The sequence below is a fragment of the Lissotriton helveticus genome, chromosome 3_1 (assembly GCF_964261635.1).
Source record: "Lissotriton helveticus chromosome 3_1, aLisHel1.1, whole genome shotgun sequence".
In the NCBI taxonomy this organism is placed as follows: Eukaryota; Metazoa; Chordata; class Amphibia; order Caudata; family Salamandridae; genus Lissotriton; species Lissotriton helveticus.
In genome coordinates, this window is record NC_136061.1 from 1,114,724,416 (window position 1) to 1,114,747,864 (window position 23,449).

Sequence of the window (23,449 nt, forward strand, 5' to 3'; positions counted from 1 at the left end):
GAGATAGACGTAAACTATGTATTAAATCAAAACAGAACACATCCAGATTGGAAACAGTGGTTGATCTGGCCCACAGATACTAATAACTGTCAAGACAGATTCCTGAACAAAACACAGGGGTTCAAAATGACCAGGCCAGACCCTAGATATCCTCAAAGACAACACCCAGGGATAATAACCACCTACAGTGTGGGCAAATTATGTCTTCAATGGCTACAAACCTCCACACTGGCAGAAATTAAGCAACACCTATCTTTACTTACTGATGGTGCTGACTTGCGTGATTTCATTATGGGACCACGCAAACAGCGTCAAAAGCGTTTCATAGCAGCCTCTGTATATGCAGCATACAATGAGGCCTGGAAGGTTACTCAAATTGAAACAGCAGAGAGAATACGGGAAATTGACCGTATTAATTTGGAAAAATCACTTTCTGTAGTGGACAATGGGTTAATGACTCTGTCCTCCAGAATTTTTTCTTTGGACAGCAGTGTGTCTTCAGCAATCGACATATTATCGCAAGACTTACTGTTGCTACAACACGGTCAGTCTCAATTGCGTTCTATTGTACAGCTTGGCTGGACGTTACAAAATCTGCGTTCAGGCTATGTGCCTTGGCGTTTAATCAACACAACGTCACTATTCCAAATCTTTAACCTTACTGATAGACAAATCAGTATGGCACAAAAGGGTGCTGATTATACAATCCTGAGCATTGAGAAACTTGAGAGATTACCAGTGACAATGTCAGAACGACCTGTCAGTGAATGGATAATACATGGGATAATTAATATTCCAATCTCAACCTTCAGGTTTCAATACTGCCAAAAATATATACAGGCTGGCATGTACGAGAAATTGGGAAAGGGGTACATTAAAACAACATGGAACTTGCCCTATTCACATGCATGTGTCAGTAATAAAGGACAGAAAGTGTTTCTTAGTGGCAATAATTGTGCGATGTCACTAAGCGGCACACTTCTGTGTAACGGAATTAGTTTGCACGGAGCCTGTGAAGGGAATTCGAACAACCTTTCATGTCACCAGCTCAGGCGCACCTGCAACAGAGATAGAACCATTCTTTCAAAGACTCTATAATGGGAGTTACATTCTAATTGTAGACCGCAGATGCTGTAGTCTCATGCCCGGGACTCCTTATCTCGTAACTACGACTGCGAAGGTCAAGTGCTGTGGACACTCATTGTTCCCCAGCTCCTTTCCAGACAGGGAGGCAAGGGCATGGCCCAAATTGAAAATTACTTCTATTCGAATAGACACTTTAAGCAGAATGAAAACAGTGCTTCTTCAGACGCCTACAAGGCTCACGTCATCAAAGGAAACGTATGATCTACAAGTGGCAAGGACGACTGCAGAGATACATTCATTGTTATCAACTAATTCCCCCATACATTTCGCAGAAATCCTAAACGAAATCTTAAATATTTCTGATACCACTGGGGTCTCAAAGGTATTTAAGACAGTATTTTCGATGGCATTAACACCATTCAAAGCCATACTGGGTATTTTTCCAGATTTCGTCCATTCGATTTTTGGCGGACTTCCCCTCATTTTAGGACTGATTGCAGGAATCCTATTCCTAGTCCTTATTTTTCGTTATGGCAAACCATGTCACAGACAAAACACCTGCGACAAGGGAAGAAACAATCCTAGCCATTGGATACCGGGACCGGATAACAAAAATCCTGGGACTATCCCGGCTTAGAGACCTGAACATGACTTAGTTTCTATCATTTCGACCAATGTGGCAACGATGTGTTTTACCTGTATTAAGGTGCCTGCTATGCGGAGAAGAATGCGTGTTAGACACCTGTCTGACGCTACAATCGGATGCGCCAATGGATGCAGAAACATTGTTGAGCCCGATCAAGGTTCATGCTTTGTGCTGCCCTCAAAGGCTACCAATCCTGATGACGGCATTCGTGGAAGCTTCACCACTACGATTAAGGGGTAGTGAAGTTCAAGATGAAAGCAGCATCGATCAGGTACGACCTTCTGTCAGCAATCCAAATCAGAACGTCAATGGAGACAATCATGCGACCGAATGCATGGTTACACCTTTTTCCGAGTTAGTGGAACTTTCCCAGGAAGCTGTTGACAGCTTTTTCGAAAGCCTAAATGATATGATGTTCTCACCAGAGCAGAAATAGAGACTTTTGAGCAAGCTCGCACACGGCGTTCCCGACACCCTGAATTTGGCCTTCAACTTTAATAACAGAATACCATGAACAATTTTCCCTCCAGTTCACGGACAGCAATTTTTTCAGCAGCCCCAAAATATTTTTGCATATTTTTTCGGGACACTTATCTTCTGCTTAAAGTAAGAAACTATTCTTAAAGAACTAAGATTTCTATTTTTAGATAGCTTATAGACATTAGCTGCCCGCTGGTATGTTCATAAATATTTTATTCTGTGATGGAATGGTCTCAAACCTTTTTTCTGTATTAAGAGCCATTTCATGTGTAAATTCTCATATACCAAATAGCAATAATGTATACAAATGCGTAATTACTTTAGCATTATTCTACAGCTTGAGTGCATATATTACTTATGACTGCATTTTTTCCGTATATTTGAAAAATTTCAAAATGCATTTATGTATTTTGGGGTGGTAAGGTATACACAATACCCTATAGTATGTTGTACTATGTTTTACTATGCCTAGATTAGTAAATATGTCCATAGTTAGCGTGGAGTGGGTGTGATGTTTTCCTATAGGTTCTGAATCGATCCCCCTATTCCTGACCCTATTCTGGTTAACAAACCAACAAGTTAACTAGCAGTCAGCCCATGAGGCAGCAAACCCCCATGATGCAGATACCGTTATCTGACAAAGCCACACTACGGCACAGGAACGTGTTATCTGATTAGGTCATAACCCTTGCGATCTAATTAGACAAGCGATATTCCTCCAGCCCCTGATAAGGCATACGGAGTTCTCATAACAAATCAAACCTATGACAACCTGGGCAAAACCCTGCGGCCATTGTTTTGATTTCACCGAGAACTTCAGCAAAAGAATGTGCTAACGAGCAAGTCGTATGACATCCTTATTGACGTATCTATGTCCATCCTTACGTCAATCTCGGTACCTTAAAGGTATAAATATTACCGATATAGCCCTATGCAAACACACGCGGTGGTGACGAGACGGAGCAGCCATACTTGCCGAAGCCCAGAGCAGAGCAGACCCCACTGGCGCAGCCCCGCCTTCCTGACGCGCTGAGAACGAGACGCGCTGCTTTCTCCTGCCGAGAAATCCAGCACCGGCGCTTCCGGGTAGCCCTCGCAGGCAGCCTGGAATATCGAGAGCAGAGAGAGAGATACCATCCCTCATTCATCCTAACTTCCAGGTACAGAACTGAATAACCCCTCACAGAGAATTCTTTAGTCAGTCACTTGGCAAAAACAAACTTAACTTAAACTGTAACTTTCTATTCCCGCCCACGCATTAGACTTAGGTCAGGTACACGGGGTAGGCGTATTTAGAAACACCAGTTGAGTACGTTTAGTCAAATGTATATATGTATGTAATATATTTTAATCATTTTAAACCTTCATATGGCTTAGAAACCATATCAATGTTTTTACAGTATTATTTTATACTTCTGCTTTTAATGTATGCACTTTACTTAACTATAAGTATTGCAATAATATCGATCCATTTCTCTTGTATGAGAAAAGAGACTGATCAATAAATAACATCTTTTATTGAACACGCCCGTCTCTTCCTTTTCTCTACAATCTGATGAGACTAAGAATGCACGTACTGACTGAGTAAAATAAATTGCCTTTTGTTCACACGACTCTCGAGATACACTCTTGATTAGGGGAGAGCAAAGTTGTCATGTTCTATGGTTGTCAGAAACTAAATCCCTTCTTGTCTAATCAGGGGAGTTAATTCTTTCCTGAACATTCGAGAAAGTTTCTAGTGAACTCTGAGCTAAGCTGGCAAACCCAAAACTTTAAGTCTAATATTGACAGTAGTAGACCTAGTTAACGTCTGGTCTAGGCCTGTACTATTGAAGGTATTATTCCAATGCGCAGAGCCTATTGGGATGATAGGAACTACACTACAATGTAATTGTGATGACATATGTGAGGTCCATGCCCACCAGTATCTTTGGTTTTGTCTTGTGTGAGGCCACTTGAGGAGCATGTATGTGTAAACTGGGGCTTTGTGCTGTACTGATAACATGCCTCTAAATGGTTTCAAAATACATTATTCCTGCATTGCGCTTTGTAAGTAACATATCCCTCACTTTCCCCTCATGTTCCGCATGTTTTTTAGCCTGCCAAGTCATCTCTTTACCACGTGAGAAGCTGAGGGTGCAAAGTGTAGTACTGTGCCATTAATAGCCGTTTTACTTAATTACGTCCTGCCCTCAATTAATTGCACTTGTATCATGACTTTTTTACATCTATTTAAAGGCCATGAATACCCTGTAATCAATTCATCAGTTGTTATACCATCAGCCATTAATTGGTCCCATCATCACATGTATAATTTCACATGAAATAATACATTAATTGTCTCTCTTACCAGTAGAGAGATAGGGTCCAGATAAGTGGCAGACTGCCCTAGCTTTAGCTGAAGTAGTGCTGGAACATGTCAGATTGTGATTGATGAGAGACCTAATCCTGCCCATTGGTGTCTGGGGGGCATAGAGACTGACTAAGGACTGATTAATGAATTTATAATTTAAGTAATATAGTGTTACTGGAATTTGAAGGATAGCAGAATGTGCATTTCTATGTCAGTAGTCTACAGTGAATGTCATGCATGTAGGTGAATAATGCAAGGGTGACACAATCAGTCGATTCACAAAAAATGTTCTCTGAGTGGATGCAATCCACTCCTGACCCACTCATGATAAAAAAAAATGCCTGAGGTATTTAAAAAACATCAAAGGGTATTATTCATTTTAGGGGTGGTTCACAAACTGCATTTTGTAGTAAATCAAGTGGTATGAAAGTAGTGCTACACGTGTACCTACAAAATGCCTATGGGTAAAGACCTCTGCCTCTCCAAAATTTCTGTGCAGAGATGTGCACCACAGTGGCTGAAATCCGTGAACACGTAAAAATACATTTTAGTAGTAAATGGAGAAGAAACAAGAGTGAGCGGCTGAAAGATGGGGAATATTGACTACAAAATGAGAGAGTTTTGGGCTAATTTAGAGAGGTGTTTATGGCAGCGGATTAGAAAAGGCCCCCCGAGCTCCAGGGGGCCCCCGCAGCACAGTATCCTGGCATGAGAGCTTCTGGGTGAGTCCAGAGGGGGGCCCTCCATGTACTTTGCAGGAGGGCCGCCTCAAGTTGTATTACGCCACTGGTTTTGTGGGGAGCATGCTATTACAAACACACACCCAAAAAAAGAGTAAATGTATTGCTAGCCCCAAACTATACAACTATAATTAAAACACCAATAGAAATGTCAAAACGTGTAAATGCACTTCAGTCCAGCCTTGAAGTATGCCAAGCATGGCGAATCACAGGGTCTGCAATAAACTTCCATAGAAAACAATAGGAGCAGAAAATAAAATAGCAGCCCATTGGAATCAATTTCAGTTAACTTATGACAAAGGCACACCTGGCACCATCTTAAGAAATTAGGTTATTGGTTGTGAAGGGTGGAAGCCTCACTCAGACACCAACCTCAATCCTTGTCAGGGTGAATCACAAGTCACTAAATGATCCTGTGTTTAACCCTCTGGTAGCTTGGCACAAAAGCTGTCAGGCTTATATTCAAGGCAATTTGTAAAGTGTTTATGCAGCACACAAACAGTAATAAAGTTAAAACTCAACAAAAGATAAATCCTAATTTAATTGTTTTATATATTGTGCATTTCTGTATGTATTTTATCTGCACTTTTATGGTCTATGACCGAAATAAAGTTATAAAAGAAAGAATTAAGAACAATAAAGTACATTGTAATAAACAAAACGATATGAGAACAAAAAATATCCAAATAATAGAACCATAGATATTGAATTTTAAATAATTAAGTAAAAATAGCTTCTAAAAGCACAACGCTCCTCTCACGTCCATCTGGCTGGGCTATGCAGAGAGAGAGAGAGTCACAAATTCAGGCTCAACCAAGACGGATACAGGGACCAGATTAGTCCAGCTGAAAAGTTCATTTGTGAAGTCCAGCTTGAAGAGTTCCATTCGCATTGAAGGAGGCAATGCGGAGGAGGCTTTCGGTTCGAAGAGCTGTGTGAGTGTCGCAGATGGTCTTCACTGGAGTGAAGATCTGGTCATTACTGGAAATTTGCACTAGTGGTTCATTACAGACGGTCAACGTTGGTGTGAAGTGCAGGTCTTGTGTCGCTAGTCATAACGGATGGTTGCTGTCAGTATGAAGAGAAGGTCTCATGAGACCTTCACATTGGCAGTCATCACAGGCAGCAGAGTTTTGGTGTGAACAGGCTGGTTCAAGGTTATGAGGAGCCCACCTTCAGGATTTTTAACTTTTTTTCTTGAAGGAATTTCCACTGATGTCAGCCAAGGATCAATGACCTGGGAGGCACCTCTTGGGGATCAGCACTTCTGTTGAGGCTAGCAGCAGGGCTCAGGCAGGTCCAAGCAGGTCTAGGCATATCTAGTTACAGCTGGTCAGCTGGGCAGTTGAATGGAGTCCTCTGAAACTTGTTGTGTTCCTGCAGCTCACACATAAGGTCAACCAATTGACTCTTGGAGTCACCTTTGGTATCCTGGGATCAGGACAATAAGGTCCAGTCAACCCTTTTCAGATAGCAAGGCAGTTCTCCAAGTAGTGGGCCAGGTCTACTAGCAAAAGGGCAGTCCTTCTTTTAAATCTTCCACAGGTCCAGGAGTATTCTGAGTTCAGGTTATCCCCTTTTATGCTCAATGCAGGCCCATGGGTGGGAGATTCCTCTTTGCTAATATTTCCTGTTACCTGGGTTTGGCACCAAACTGACTAGGTTCAATGTTCAATAAAAGACAGGCTGGTCTAGATGCCAGCTGCTTTGGTAGAGACGGGGCAGGCAATCCTCAAAATCAGGAAGTGGGAGGGAAAGCCCTAAGACTGTCCCTTCAAAGCTCAGGAAGGTGAGTGCCACCTCCCAGAATATCCTGCTCTGGGAAGCAACACCCTGACCTACTTCCAAATCTCTATCTACAAAGAATTGTGAACAACTATTTTACCAAAATCTTATGCCTGCTGGAGGCAGGGGGAATGAGAAGAAATATTAACATTTCTCCTCATTTTCCTAATTTGCATGTGTGCTGCCAGCAGACATAAAAAGTAGGAAAAGCTTTAAACATATTTTTTGTACAGGAGGGAATCCCTTCCAGTACAAAACCTATACTTTAGCGAACTCAGATACCCTATGTACTATGGCCCAAAGGTGTCTTTGTTTGTGCTTGGCTGCCAAAAGTGCACCAGCGCAGGGCGAGAGGAGAACAGTGCCACATCTTAATAGATATAGTGCTATCTTGCTCTCCCATTTTCACCTGCACCAAACCCCTACTTTTTCGATTGGAGGGTTTTCCCAGGCCCTCATCCCTTTCTCCTTACTTTTTTAGAAACTTGATGTGCCTCCTTTCCACTTCCTCCCTCTGCTCCCTTTGCTCCCTCTTACATCCCCTGTCCATTTTATCCATGCCACTTTGGTCCCTTGCCTTTGGAACTCACCTGATTGCCCATGTCCGTTACACCCCATCCCCTGTTTCTTTTCACGGAGTCGTCCCTGGCACCACTGTCTGACTATCGATCCACTCCCCCTCTCTCTAACCCATTTTGTATTTGTATTAGGAATGGTACGCACATTAAACTAATTTCTTTGAGAAGCCAGATGTAGCTCCTACGCACTTCCGCCTAAAGCCCCCCTTTTACATTCTCTGATTACCTTTTCTTTTTATCTTGTTAGTCAATTCAGTTTCTAGTAAATTTGGCAATTCTTTAAAAGGGAATTTTAGATGGTTGTTTGTTCCTAATAAAATGGTAGTATTATAGTTGTTTTGTAGTCAAATTAAGGTAGCTTTTACCTAATAACCACCTGTCACCCGGCTCTCCCTTCCGGTCATAGCAAACATATTGGGGGAACATATATGAGCTGCTGGTGCTCCCTGAGTAAAGTGACATGATGTCAGTAGCGAAGTACTTAGTACTGCACATTACTTGTATGTTCAGTGGCTTCTTGCTCTTTCAAAAGTCTCATCGGTGAGGGTGGCACATGTGCGTGCCTCCCACGCAGCTATGACGTAGATATTGAGGATACATTTGAAATCACACCTTGGTGTCCTGGAACTCTACTGGCTATTGGCAAAGGCTAAGTGTGTGAATTCTGGACAGTATGGCAACAAAGAGTTGACTTAATATCTTTAATAGAGCACTAAGAGGTATGCCACCTGCCACATCTATTGTGCCTTGGTTGAAGCTCTGCGAGCTGCGAGTGTTGGCCGTATCCTTGTGTTGTTTGTGTTTGTTTGTGCTTTTAAACTTGTATCTTTAGTTTTAAAACTTCGAAATACCTTATGTCACGAAATTCCTTCTACCACGAAGCTTTACTTGTCCTGATCGCGCCGCACGCCTCCTGCTCTGACCCCGGTCCACCGCAGCTGATTGCTGTTTCAGTGGAGGGCGGACCGGGTAGAGCGAGACACCCCCCCCCTGACGCTGCCTCAGAAACCAATCATAAGGTCCATAGCCCTCGCTACGCGCGGTTGAAACTCTGCGAGCTGCGAGTGTTGGCCGTATCGTTGTGTTGTGTGTGTTTGTTTGTGCTTTTAAACCTGTGTCTTTAGTTTTAAAACTTCAAAATACCTTCTGTCACAAAATACCTTCTGCCACGAAGCTTTACTTGTCCTGATCGCGCCGCACGCCTCCCGCTCCGACCCCGGTCCACCGCAGGTGATTGCTGTTTGAGTGGAGGGCGGTGAAGAACCGGAATAACCCACTTACAGGGTCTCGGCAGCGGGGAACCGCTCAAATCTTTCATACCCTTCATACGTAGTAAAAGGAGACACAGGAGCCTTCGTCTGCAGGAGGAACCCAGATTTATTTCAATAGCCCGGGCTATGGGACAGAGTCCAAAGCCAGTCAAAGACCCGACAGAGGAGGCTGCTACTTAAATCCGTAGCTAACAAGCCTTTTATACATTTCATACTCCAGCCTTTTGGCTGCAAGACCATTATTTAATCATAGCAGGGTTTATTATTGACTAGCCGGATCCAGGTGGTGTTTGCAGCTAGTGACCTTATCAAGGAAAAGCACACAGTCAAATGTTGGTTCTGCTTTGATCGGGGCTTGGTTTCCTCGGGTCTCTTTGCCCAGCCGCCTTGATCAAAAGCCCTGGCTTTACGAGCCATTCTCCGATTGTCCTGGATGAGAATGCGGCAATCAGACCATTGTCCAGACAACCCGACCATGGTGTCAGGGATGTTTGTCAGGCTGGAAGTAGGAGCAGGAAGAATGGATCATTTACTCGGTGTGAAGGCCATGTTGCTCTTTGACGGGCTGCAGAGAACGGGGGTTGGGTGGGCGACAGTCTCTGGGCAGAAATGCAGGCCTGCAAAAATGAGTTTTTATCGTGGTGGTGGGATTTCTTTCGTAATTTCAAGGGGAAATAACCAAGTGGGTCCTGTGGAAGTTTTTTTGCCACGAGATGGCAAGGCAAAAATCAGTGGAGTCCAGTAAAAAAGATTGTCATTAAAAAAACACATTTCCTCAGCGGACCGGGTAGAGCGAGACACCCCCGCCCTGACGCTGCCTCAGAAACCAATCATAAGGTCCAAAGCCTTCGCTACATGCGGTTGAAGCTCTGCGAGCTGCGAGTGTTGGCCGTATCCTTGTGTTGTGTGTGTTTGTTTGTGCTTTTAAACCTGTATCTTTAGTTTTAAAGCTTCGAAATACCTTCTGTCCCAAAATTCCTTCTGCCACAAAGCTTTACTTGTCCTGATCACGCGGCACGCCGCCCGCTCCGACCCCGGTCCACCGCAGCTGATTGCTGTTTGAGTGGAGGGCGGACCAGGTAGAGCGAGACACACCCCCCTGACGCCACCCCTCTGGGGTATAAGTTCAGCCCATGACAAGAATGCGCAGCGGACGCGCGCAGCGGGGGCGCGCCAAAGGCAAGCCGGTCTGCGCCTGTCCGCATCCAGCCGGGACCAGGGCCCATTCATAATGCCCATTTGATCTCTTACACCTCACGTGAGCACCACAAATTACAGGGCAAATGGCCCATCACATCCAACGACGGGACAGTCCTCAAGAAAGAAGGGATTCTGTGCCCCAGAGACATACTTCCTCACTACCGCACCCAGTGCATTGACCACATGGAACCGCCGGCACCTACTATTCCCTGCACCCAGGCAGCAGGCACTCTTGTTATCATCTATTTAAACACGCGTTCTATGGTAAAGCACCAGTTTGAAATGTTTCAACTGCTTGACGCTGACAAACCTGACATCTTACTTTTGTCAGAAACCTGGCTCACGGCTGACTCTAACCCCGACATCCTTGCAGCAATACCCACGGGCTACTATATACTTCAAGCAAACAGGGTATCGGGTAAGCCAGGGGGAAGAGTAGCAGCTATTATCCAACAAAAACACAAATTTACCACCCTACAGATCAATAGCCTACCCCATGTCGATAGTCTTATTTTAAAATTTGATTCCCCCAAGTTCCCTTTTATCTGTGCTCTTTTCAATCGACCCCCGGATCATATGCCCCTGTTCCCTCAACTCTTTGGTGAATTAATTTCCCAACTAGTCATCAACCATGCCAGGATCATCATCCTTGGTGATTTTACCTACTGGCCCTCTGATATTCACGAGAGTGCCACTTCGGTTGAGTTCACGGACTCTTTACTAGGCATGAATTTCTCCCAACATGTGCACAAGGCAACCCACGCTAAGGGGAATATTCTGGACCAGGTTTGGACATATAGAAACTACACCTCCTTTAGTCTCTCCCTGCGCGTGGTCTGATCATTATTGTATTTCGTTCACTATGGTCTATACTCCTCCCATTATGTTGCCTCCAGCCGGCAACTTCTTGTCCAAAAACTGGAAACGGGCTAACCTGGATGATTTCCATACATTCTTAACAGCCATCTCCCCCAAAGAACAGGCCCCTATCTCTCTTCAAGCTTCTAACCTTGACCACTGGCTAGAAGTAGCCAGTGACAAGGTGGCCCCTCTGAAAAAATTCTCACGTAAACGCCCCCACGACGCCCAACGCTGGTTTTCTGACGCTCTAAAAAAGAAAAAACTGACACGCAGCCAGGCAGAGCGCCGCTGACGGCGAGCCTATGCATCTGAGGAGAGAGCGGTTTATGTAGCCTTGTTAAAAAACTATTAAGATTCCATTCTCCAGACCAAATCTGCTTACTTCTCCCAAAAAATCACGAACTCATCCACGAAGGTTAAAGATATTTTCTCAATTGTCAACGAGCTTGTACAACCTGATAGGGTGACTGCAAAATCTGTCCCCTCACAAACTTTATGTGACTCACTGAATTCGTTTTTCATTGACAAAATTACAATATCCCTACTCCCACTTCCACCTCCCTCTTTCCCGTAATCTGTAAAAACCCCTTCACGTTTGATCAAATCCCCCCGATCTCTAGAGAAGAATTCCTGACCCTACTGAACTGAGTGGGCTCTGGTTCCCCTAATGACCACTGTCCCCCTCATATTCTGAAAGAGGCCTTTACTACCTGCCCTGACCCGCCGCTTTCACTTCTTAACAACTCCCTTAAATCAGGGATTGTCCCGGATACCTTTAAATGTGCCGTAGTTGTCCCTATACTAAAGAAACCCAGTGCAGATCCTTTGGTGCTAAGCAATTTCCGTCCTATTTCTTTGCCCCTTACCTCAGTAAAATACTAGAGGCTCACTTTACGAGCTGCCTCAGCTCATTTATTGAGCACTCCCAGTTTCTTGATCCTCGGCAGGCGGGTTTTAGGCCTGCTCACTCCATGGAATCCGTCATTCTGGCAGTCATGGATGAGCTTAGGAAGGGAGGCGACAAAAACAGCACCCAGGCCCTGGTGCTCTTGGATCTTTTGGCGGCTTTTGACACAGTCGATCATGAACTTCTGATCAACCGTGTCAGCAACGCCGGCATCCAGGGCCTAGTCCTAAAGTGGATCACCTCCTTTCTAGATGGGCGCTCTCAGGCAGTCCGTCTGGACAACTTCTCGGCGGGGCACACAAAACTGACCCATGGGGTCCTCAGGGCTCTGCCCTATCGCCCCTCCTTTTTAATTTATAAATGCAACCTCTGATTGTGTCTCTACGTAATAGCCCAGCCACAACCTTCAATTACGCTGACGATCTTCAGCTGGTATTCAACATAGATCCCTCCAATACATCCATTAGTAACTTTCAATCCACTATGACTTTCATTAGTGAATGGATGTATTCCAGCCAACTAAAATTCAACCCCGATAAAACAGAGCTTGTTTTAACTGGAGGGCCCACTAACCCCTGGATCCCCAGCTTCTGGCCATCACCGCTGGGCACCCCTCCTCAACCAGTAAATTCTGTAAAAAGCCTTGGAGTTATCATATGTAGCGACCTGTCTTTGAAGCCTCTAAACAATGCAGTAGTTTCCTCCTGCTTTTTCCATCTCCGCAGTATTCGGAAAATCTGTAGGTTCTTGACCACAGAAGCCCTTATCCTTGTCATCTTGGCCCTGGTCACCTCTCGCATTGACTATGCGAATACTCTCTATGTTGGCATTCCAGCATACCAACTTCATTGCCTACAGCTCGTACAAAATCAGGCAGCGAGGCTCATTTTTCGCCAACCAAAGCATCAACATGTTAGACCTTTGATGAAGAGCCTGCATTGGCTCCCGGTAGCCAAACGCTGTGTTTTCAAATTAGGCTGTACCATCTGTAAAGCCCTTGCTGGTCAAGGCCCTGCCTTCATCTCTTCCAGGATCCAACGCTATGTCCCTTCACGTGAACTCCGATCCTCCAACCTTCACTTGCTCACTATTCCCACTTTTAAATGGAAAAACACGGTGGTCTGAGGTTTTCTCTTCTGGCCCCCCATTTCTGGAACTCCCTCCCTAACGAGTTGAGACTGGTAACATGCTACACTAAATTCGGAACTCTCCTGAAAACTTTCCTGTTCTCACAAGCTTATTAATACCACTCTAAGGGCCATATGCATCAACACATTTTCCCATTGACACAGAATGGGCAAAACCCTTGGATGCATCTGGCCCTAAGACTCTCATTGCCGCAGTCCTTCCACTCTCTGCGCCATGAAACCGCCTGGTGTAAGTGCGCTCTAAAAATAATTTTAACATAACATAACATAACATTGGTAGCATCTTGATGGTAGCATCTGTAGTGCACACAGGACCTGTTCATGTGTGGGGGTGCTATATTTGCATAGTGCCTGTCTGTCCAGCACAGCCTGCCTTTTTCTTTTTTGGTATTTTATACCTTGTCTGTCTAGCCTGTAGCATTATGAATGTCCTCCTCTGTTCAGGCACAAGGATAGGACTCTCGGCCAGAATCTTCTATCATTTGTCTTTTTTCAGCTGGGCCAGAAGAATGCACCCGCGTCTCGTTCTGGCACAGAGGGCTGCCATTTCACTAGATAATGTTGCATTTTCAACCTCCTTTTATCATTTGCACCTCGTTCCACTGCGAGTGCCCTTTGCTGTTTTTAGGACTATACGATAATTGACAATGTTTCATATATACATTTTGTAAATTGTAATATAGAATTCGTTATTCAGTCGTACATTTTCCGATACATTGCACGAATTTCTTATTTGTTGAGCTGTTCAGTTGTTGTAAATTCATACATTGTGAGGATTTATGTATTGTTTTGAGAATTTTGCAGGATGAAATCAGTTTGTGACAGATTTGCAAGTCGCAAAGGCACCATATATTTATACTTTTGAAACCGTAAGACTCGTGGGTTTGAATTTTTCTGGATCCCACTTTACATTCTGTCCTCAAATTTCCAAAACCTCACTCACACATTAATATTCCATGACACAACAGGACTGGGTGGTAAAATAGAAGAAATGAGGTAGACGACACAAGAAGCTGAGTAGGTCCCACATCCATGAATTCTCCTCCAAACGTCCAGCTCCATATTAATAGAGACATATGGGCAGTCATTTCCTCTGTGTACCATTTTATTGAGTTTCCCTCAATATTCCCACTGTATTACCTTTTTAGATGTGTTATCCCAATTCTGAAAGGCTCGTAAGAGTACGTAAAAGAGCATTTACATGAGGACTGCTTTACTACTTCAAAATGGCTTTCAGAATAGACGCGGGCACACTTTCCTTTTTTTTTCTTTTCATTAAATAGGAAGCTAATCAAACATACACACAATAATACCTACAGATTGGGAATGCATTACTGCTTATGTTATATACGGTCTCTCCACTGCCATGTGATGTGAAGATATTATGAACGAAAACGCATTTTATAGTACAGCACATTACTAAATATGTCACAGGGATTGCTGCAAGGCCCCAGGACCAGCTGTGCCACTCAAAGAGCTGAGGGGTTTATTCAGCCCCAGAAGCCTGGAAACAAGATCCCATCTTGTGTTGCAGAATAAAACATGCATAGTTTAAAAAAGAAAATATTTCTGTTCAAATACACGAAATAAGTTTCAGAACAAACAACCATTTCCTTTGGCAGAATGAGCAGCATAATTACTAATGACTTTTTGTCCATATTTATTAACTGCCTTCATTTACACATGTTGAGTTAACTTCTGATTAAGCAGTAATTAATTGCCCATACTAATTCGGTATTTAACAGCACTAATACAATTCCCCGTGAGATGAAAAGTAACTATTAACTAAGGCACCTCCTTAGCATCTTGTTCTCATTATGCAGTTCATCAAGCACTGTGAATGCTGAGTAGTCCAGACTGAGTCTGGGCGAATTATGTTAAGTATCAAGTACGGTCGTTCGAGTAGTAATGCCTCACAATCATGCACTAAATATCGTTGGATGGGTAAAAGCGATGGAACAAAAAGAAATACTATGAGATACCTCTAAATTAGGAGCAGACCTTATCATGTCGGTACAAACAAGACATTTTTTCAACAAAGTAAATAATCAAAATGTTACAAAGAAGAAAAATTGAAAAAAAGCTCCCATTGTGAATTTTCAAAAATATCTATGGAGGCTGAGACATTACTGGTTTTTTTGCAAATCTCGTATGTTTAGCTACATATTTATATATAAGACAGCACAATGATATTTTCCAAATAAACAGAGTTTAATTCACGAGCTAAACTTGTTACACTAGGGTATTTTCAATGTTCCTGAAGAAAGCTCCCAATAACATTTAGACTGCAGAGAGAGAACTAATTTAAATCCACATATAAGGACTACTTTAAAATAAGATATCCAGGACATCAGTACAATACCTTTTCCATCTATTACCGGCTGCTGCTGGCTATTTCCAGGCCTGCCTGGATGCACATCAGACAGGGCTAAGAGATCAGGGATTAGCCCGCCGGTTTTTCGTGGGGGTAAAGGCTTAAGCATTTTTAAGCTGTGCTCTTAATCTGGGTCCTCAAGTTGTAGCTAAATTAAGATACAACTTTTTGCATCTTATCCTGCTAACAAAAGTCTTCTTTTTTATAGGAACATTTCAGAAAATGTTGTCCACAGTTGCTCTATTCGGATCCAGGCTGGATTCAGAAATCGGGGTTTGCTGCAGCCTGCCAGCATTTGCTTTTAAGTCTTTAGTAACTTCAGAAAGTAGCCATTTGTGGATCACTCACAATACAACAGTTTCACAGTTCCTATGAAAAGTGTATTCTTTTTAAGACTCTATGTCTGATACATTGCTCCTTCCATGGCCACTGTCCTGACTATCCAAAGAGAAAAAACAAACTTACCAACCTAACAGAATCGGCATTCTTCTTCAGTTAACCTATTAAAGGTCCTTTTTTCACAGAGCCCAAATTTACGACGGGTGTTTTTGGTCCAAACTCCTATACTGTGGAGCTATGTGCCTACTGAGTCATGGTGTGGTTCAAATGTGCTTATTTTCCGGATGTATGACGTTACAACGCATACTTTTACCACACATACCTTTACAACGCGGTTTTTACCACGCATACCATTACAACGCATAGCGCTTAGAGGTGCTGGATAGTGGTAAGTATAATTTTCTATTCCAACTCCAGTCCCCGTGAACACTAGGGAAGGTGTTGGATAGAAAATTAAACTTATTTCCTACCCTAGAGCGCCCCCCAGCGCAATGCGGTGTAATGGTTTGCGTGGTAATACCTGCGTTTTAATGGTAGTGCGTTGTAAAATTTTTGTTGTAAACGTTGCATACCTTATTTTCCATCATACAATAATGACCTATTTATTTCGCTAAGTAGATGCCATTAAGCATCGCTTTGTTAAATTTACCCCACCTAATGTCAATGCCAAGAGAAGTTTGAGTGAATTACATTTAATACATATAAACACAATTCATATATTGTAGGTATAAACACCATCACACAACATTCCACCTCAGCAATTCAATCACCTCCCCACATCTACAGGATGAAAAGGATTTGTATATAAATAACTCGTTGTAAGTGGGGACCACCTTTATTATGGGTCATTATTTAACCAAGTGCTCTGTCCGGAATGGACCAACAGTAAGTAAAGAATTGAACCTTGTCAATATTACTGATCCCCACGTCAAAACTAGCCTTAACAAGACGATCTGGAATTTCTATTAATATGCACTATGCAATTTGTCAATTACGGTTGTAGCACGCCTTGGAATTTGGTGTGTTTCTTATTAAAATATTAAATTTGCTCCAGTGTGTTAAGGTAACTTTCCAGAATGAACTGACTACATACACTGTCTACATTAATTAACATTTGACATCATAAGAATTTCTTTTTGCATGGCACCCACTATCTTGTGGCACAGAAGTTTCAGTTTCTAGTGATCCTATGAACATTAAGCCATTACATGATCAAAATGTCCACATCATGCACACCAAAGTAGGTTATCTTAGTATCAAGCAATGGCATGGGCTTGATAATGCAAATATGCCCATTTGGGTAAATGTATGCATAGATGCTAGTTAACACCTTAAATATGAGTGAACAAAAATGAGGGAAAATATTACAGCAATCAAATACTGCCCTTCTTAGATATAACTGCTTGCATTCAATAAAGACCTTCCACTTGATTATCTATTTGTGTTCCCTTACATTCTATCAGTATATGCAGTCACTTGTTTCTTATGTTATGTAATAATTGATTATTACTTGAGTTGTTAATGAAGATCACATTTTAAATTGTGAACAGAAAATATCTGACGTCTAGGAAAAGTTAAGCATGGTTGATAGTGAGAGCAAGGGATCCGTAATTCTCAAGAATTAGACCCTCTATGACATTAACGAACATGACTTCAAGAGGTATTGAAAAGACTTGTAAAGATTTTTTCTAATTTTCATGATTTTAGTTAAACACCTTCACTACCTGATGTCAGAGGCATATCTTTACAATAGATAAAATATCTGATAAAATCAACCCTTAACTGAACTCAATCCCCAGATATCGTAGATATTTGCAACTCTGCACTGATTGTTCAACTGATGAAAAATATTTAAATGAGATCATCTCTATTTTACTGGTCTCTTTTGTTCTTAACAGAATATATACCCACTTCAAATTATTGGGAGTCTCAAAAACTACCTGTCATCCATTCCAATTAAATTTCAACTGACAAAACCTCCTGATATCCACGGTGAAATACGACAAAACACATTCCTAACTAAAACCGCTTAATTAATGCTACTATATGAATGGCCATATTGATGGTTATGATTGTGATATCCAACAAATTGTCATAAATTGTACAAGCCACAGATAGCATTTTTAAAATATTTGTTTAATTACATATCATTCAAAGTTTTGCCAAAGCTGCTTAACCAATATTGGAGTTTATAATTCAAAATATTCAGAAAGTTTTCAAGGCACTGATTCCAACCGTTTATAGAAAATCAATAAGCCCATTGCCAGAATTACTGTATAAGATAATGGTCCACCAAAACTATGACTAGTTCAACCATGAGAGCAAAAGTAATAAACAGGCACTGCCACAGGACACAATAAGTTAGAGCTGGATGATGAAATAGTAGCCACGCAAAAAATGTGGTATAAAGGTATCATGGAAAAAGCATTAACCACAAACACATAAACTTTATATACTTACAATATAAAGTACAACATAAGATTGTCAAAATATCATGGTCCACTCTAATAATCAGCATATATTTGATTTTAATTAACATTGCTGCCATTTGAAATAAAAGTTATGTTGCATTAAAATTAATACACTTCAAAAATATATAACCTAAAACATACAAATATTGTTTTAATAGCAGTATTATAGCTAAGTAAAAATAAATGATAGTATTAAGTTACAAATCACTATAAATATTGCATACATGTAAAATAATTATTGAATAAATTCTATTGAAGTATAAAACAGCCCATAAATATAGAACCATATATCGTCAAAATAGATTTTCAAAATCCAAGCTAAAGTGATACGCAGTAACCTAATTCCAATCCCAGATTATAAAAAAAAAGACACTATCCTAAATAAAAACTACAAGGCATAGATTGGTGATTTAATTATTACAATTCTAAATTAAACTTAAACATTAGGTAAAATGTAGACAGAGAGGGTGCGATTTACTAATTCACTTCTAGGCTAAATAACTAGGGGAATGTGCATACATTGCTGCTGAAGGGGTTGTTGGCTGTACTACAATTCACATAAATAAAATATGTTTTAATGTTTGTTTCATACATGTAAATTAAAAATGCAGTACATCTTAAAGAATAATACATATATCACAATCACACACAATTATTTCTTTTAATAAATACATAATAATTCAACAACAAATATTATCTCACAAAAATCTCCCACCATGAAACATGCACATAAAAGTGAAGAGAGTCTTCGATGATACATGTTTTTTTACATTTAATTAAAATGTGATGTTTATGAACAAAAACACTGCCCATTCATTTCCCTAATGAACCCAATATTCCAGGATATAAAATATAAAAAATCAAACATTCACATTTTCAAGTATTAGACACGTAACAATAATTAATTCAAACTTGAATAATAGAAATACTCACCAAAGCACCAATATACGTCACTATGCCAAAAATGGCATAAAACAATAGTTTACAAAAATATATAAAATATATTTTGAAATTTGAAATAATTAAACATATAGATAATTAATGTAATATAAAAATGTACCTTAATATAATACATTAATTATATAAACATACCTTTATTTTAATTAAACACTGCCCACCCTGTCCTAAAATAACAACCCAACCCAAAATTAAAGTGTAGTATTTAATTGAAAAATATATTAGATGTGTATACAGAAAATACAAATTAAAATAATAATCAACTAGCCTACTAAAGACCACCACCTGAAAATAAAATGCTATAAACAATTACAGATTTAATAATTATTTAATAATTAAAAAGCAAAGGTGCCCAATTCCCCAATAAACCCATAAACCCAAAAGCTCAAATGAAAAATATCTACATTACTATATTAGTATTAAGAATAATCATAATTACATTTCAGATAACATGCATAAAGGAAATAAAAACATAATGCCTTACATTAAAAGAATATTCTAAAACAATATCATAGTAAGCCGTATTTCAAACGGATGTATGACATTACAATGCATGCTTTTACATCGCATGCCTTTACAACGCGGTATTTACAACGAATACCTTTACAACGCATAGTGCTTTTGGGCGCTGGATAGTGAATAGTTTAATTTACTATTCCAACTCCAGTCCCCGTGGATAGTAGGGAAGGTGTTGGATAGTACATTAAACCTATTCCCTATCCTAGAGCGCCCCCCAGCGGAATGCGTTGTAATGGTTTGCGTTGTGAAAGTTGCGTCGTAAAGGCACTGCGTGGTAAAAGTTGCGTTGTAAAGGATGTTTACCATTTCAAACATCTACACTATTGTAGAAAAGTTTTAAAAAATAGATACTTATCTTCAATATATTTGCCCACAACATTTTCATAGTCATAATTTTTGGACCATGACATATTGGTGAAAACATTTTTTTGAGTTGATATTTCATTGGCACACTTTAAAGAAGATATGAAAGTTCTGGAAACGTGACTTACTGCAATTCTGTCTGATGCAAACACACATATGGGATGTCTTGTATTCTTACAGAGTCATTATGATGGCCGGTGAACGGGCACCAACAGGTGAGTGGTGGTCCGCCCAACATCCTGGGCTTCGGTACGACCGCTGGATTACAATACTGGTGGTCAGAGCGCAGAGGTCAGGGGTAGAACCGCCACCTTTGACAGTATCCATGATCCTGTTGGGGCTGCGGTCGGACTCCTGTCCCTACAATGGAGGCGGCGCCTGTATAGTCACTGCTGTAGAGACATTAGGATGTCCTTCTCCAATTGCCTTTTCATGGTGGTCCCACCGCCAATTAATATGCAGTTGCTTACAGACTTTGAGGACCCCAATCAGGCCCCCATCCTCCGTGGCAAAGGCTAAGTGTCCTGAGGGGCACATGTAGTGCCCCCCACACATCCATGGACCGTGTGCCTGGAACCACATGATGCGTGTGTCAGAACCCAATTCTTACCGCTGGTGAACTTGCGCAGGAACAGAAGATGATAGTTCCCAACTCCCACTCTAGGCTCCCCTCGAGCCCGTTATTAAACTTGGCTCTTGGAGATCCCAAAGGGGGAAGGGGGAGTGGATAAAATAACAAACAGATAAAGAAGAGACTGCTCTGGTATTTCTTCTTGGCTTCTCTTCAGAGTCCAACCTGCAGACTCCTTTCTTCAGAGATAACCTGAGTTGCAATAACAGGACATTAACTGAAAACTCGATAGCTTCCCTACTATTGTTGAGATACTGTGTGCTCTTGACCTTGGGGTTCTGACAGCATGGCACACAGTGCATGGAGGTGCACAAGTGCCTTTTTTACTGTGGCTTGTGCTAAAGCCCTTTTCCTGGGGTGCAGCACAAGCCACAGTAGAAAAGGGCACTTTACATATCATAATAGGGCAGGCGGGAGCAACAACTCATTGTCGGACATGTCCTGCCCGAAACAATAGCGGTTGGTGGTCTGCTCAACCGCCATCGTACTAAGGCCCTTAGTTTGACACAGGCTGCGGTTATCTTAAATATAGATCTTATCACAGAAAACTACAAGACACAGAATATATTTAGGTTCAATCTTAGAAGAAGCATGAAGATATTTTTAAACGATTTTCAATTCAACTTTACAAGAATGGCACTATTGATATAATTTGCACTAAAATAGCACAATTTCTAAAAATGTTTCATAAGACATGAGAAAATAAATGGATCACATTATAAACCTCAAAATCGTCTATGATGAGTGAGAAATAGGGGGTAAATATTATCTATGAAGACTGAATCAGGGTGTATTTAGTTACATAAGAAATACCACTCAATGTAACTGGCATGATGAACACCTTCTCAGTTCAGTCAACCTTTTGGGTACAGAATTACTAAGACCTTACACTGGCACAATCAGATGCAAGTGCTGCAAACTAAGGGTCTGATTATGGTGGCGCAAAGGATGCGGTCCACCGTAGTGCTGATTAGTCATATTGGCGGTGGACCAATTTCCATGTCCCCCACACCATGGGAATACATTCACCGGGGCACAACATGTGCCCCCCCTGTATGTATACACCCCCAGTTCCAGCACAGGATGGACATCACCGTCCATGCCGTCCAGGAACTTTCTGGCCATTCCCATTGCAGTGCCTGTTTTCAAGGCAGCATCATAGGAAAGGCCAAAGAACCACAGACCTTATTATGAGTTGCATATTTGCAACTCGTAATATGGTCAGCAGTGCTTGAGTGGCTTTGGCGCAGCGGAGGTGGCATTGCGCCATCGCTGCTGCGGCAAAGTGGTAATCAGGCCCAAAGTCTTGCATAGTATGTTAGTATATAATGTCCAGGCCTAACGGTGCTTTGCACTGGAAGGATGCCCTTTTAGCAGCAGGTATCACTTTGCACTGCTCTGCATCACTTTGAATCAAGGGGGCAAAACTGGGGCAGATCAGCTTCAAATACCAATAAGTTTGGCACGGTCCAATCTACTAGCAGGCAGACTGGGCTCTGCATAACCCAATCACGCCTACTGGCTGCAGGCATAAATAAGGGGAGATAGTTAATTTCTGCAAACAAACCAATGCATTAAATGTGCGCTGCAGCGTACAACACATAAAGATGCATTAGATTCTTATGAATATATCTAGGCATAGAAATTCGTACTTTAAGTGTACAAATTCTGTGCTAGATGGCACACACTACCCTCTTCCCTGTGTTATGAGGCATGTGCCATGCAAGGCAGCTTGTCTCTGGGCTAGCACAGAGAGTAACAGCAGGAGCAGGCCAATCTTAGTAAATATGGCTCACATGTAAATTTGTTTGCTGCCCTGTGTTGCATGAAAAATGAGTAAAACTGGTAAATTAGTCATTATTCATATGTCAAGAACTCCAACTCCAACCCTTTCAAAAATTGCCACGTAAATTTAAGGGACAGTACATATCATATAAAAAATGCTTATATAAAATTGCAACTGTTTACAAACCCACCAAATTAAAAACAAATATATATCTACTGTAAAATTGGTCAAAATGTGACTGCATAAAGGCAATCAAAAACACCAGAAAGCATGAAAAATATAGTAACAATTGTCACCAACAAGTAAAATCCTAAAACACTTTACAAATGTATAATAAAATGTAAATAATTAACAAATATTAAATGTACTCAATACAAATCTATAATTCAATATAAATTAAATTAACAACCTTTAAACATTTTCAATAATAACTATAAAGTTAATTCAATATCCCAAAAAAGTAATATAATTTATCCAAAATCACTTTACCATATTTTGAAAGTACCAACATTTAATTTTAAATAGTTTATCATAAAACACTGCCAACCAGCCACCCTAATAAAACTTGCAAACCCTCAAAATGAAGAAAAATACAAAAATACAAACATTTAGAATTATTTAAAATAATATAAACTAATAACACTTTTAAAAATTCAAAATGAAAACGTACAGTTTCAATACACTACTCATGCCCCAATAACATACCATTGCCAAAAAACGAAAGGTCTAATTATGACTTTGGAGGTGTGGGAATGGGCAGTCACACCACCGCTCCACTCCCACACTGCCAAAGTCGACTGCCAACCAGTGCCCAGATTAGGAGTTTTCTCCTGGTCTTGCGGGAAGTGCTTTGGCTGTCTCAGGCAGTGAGCCTCAGAGAAGCACTGCAATGGGAATGCCAATGCACATTCCTGCATGGCTTGGACTGTGAAGTCCATGTCATGCAGGAACTGG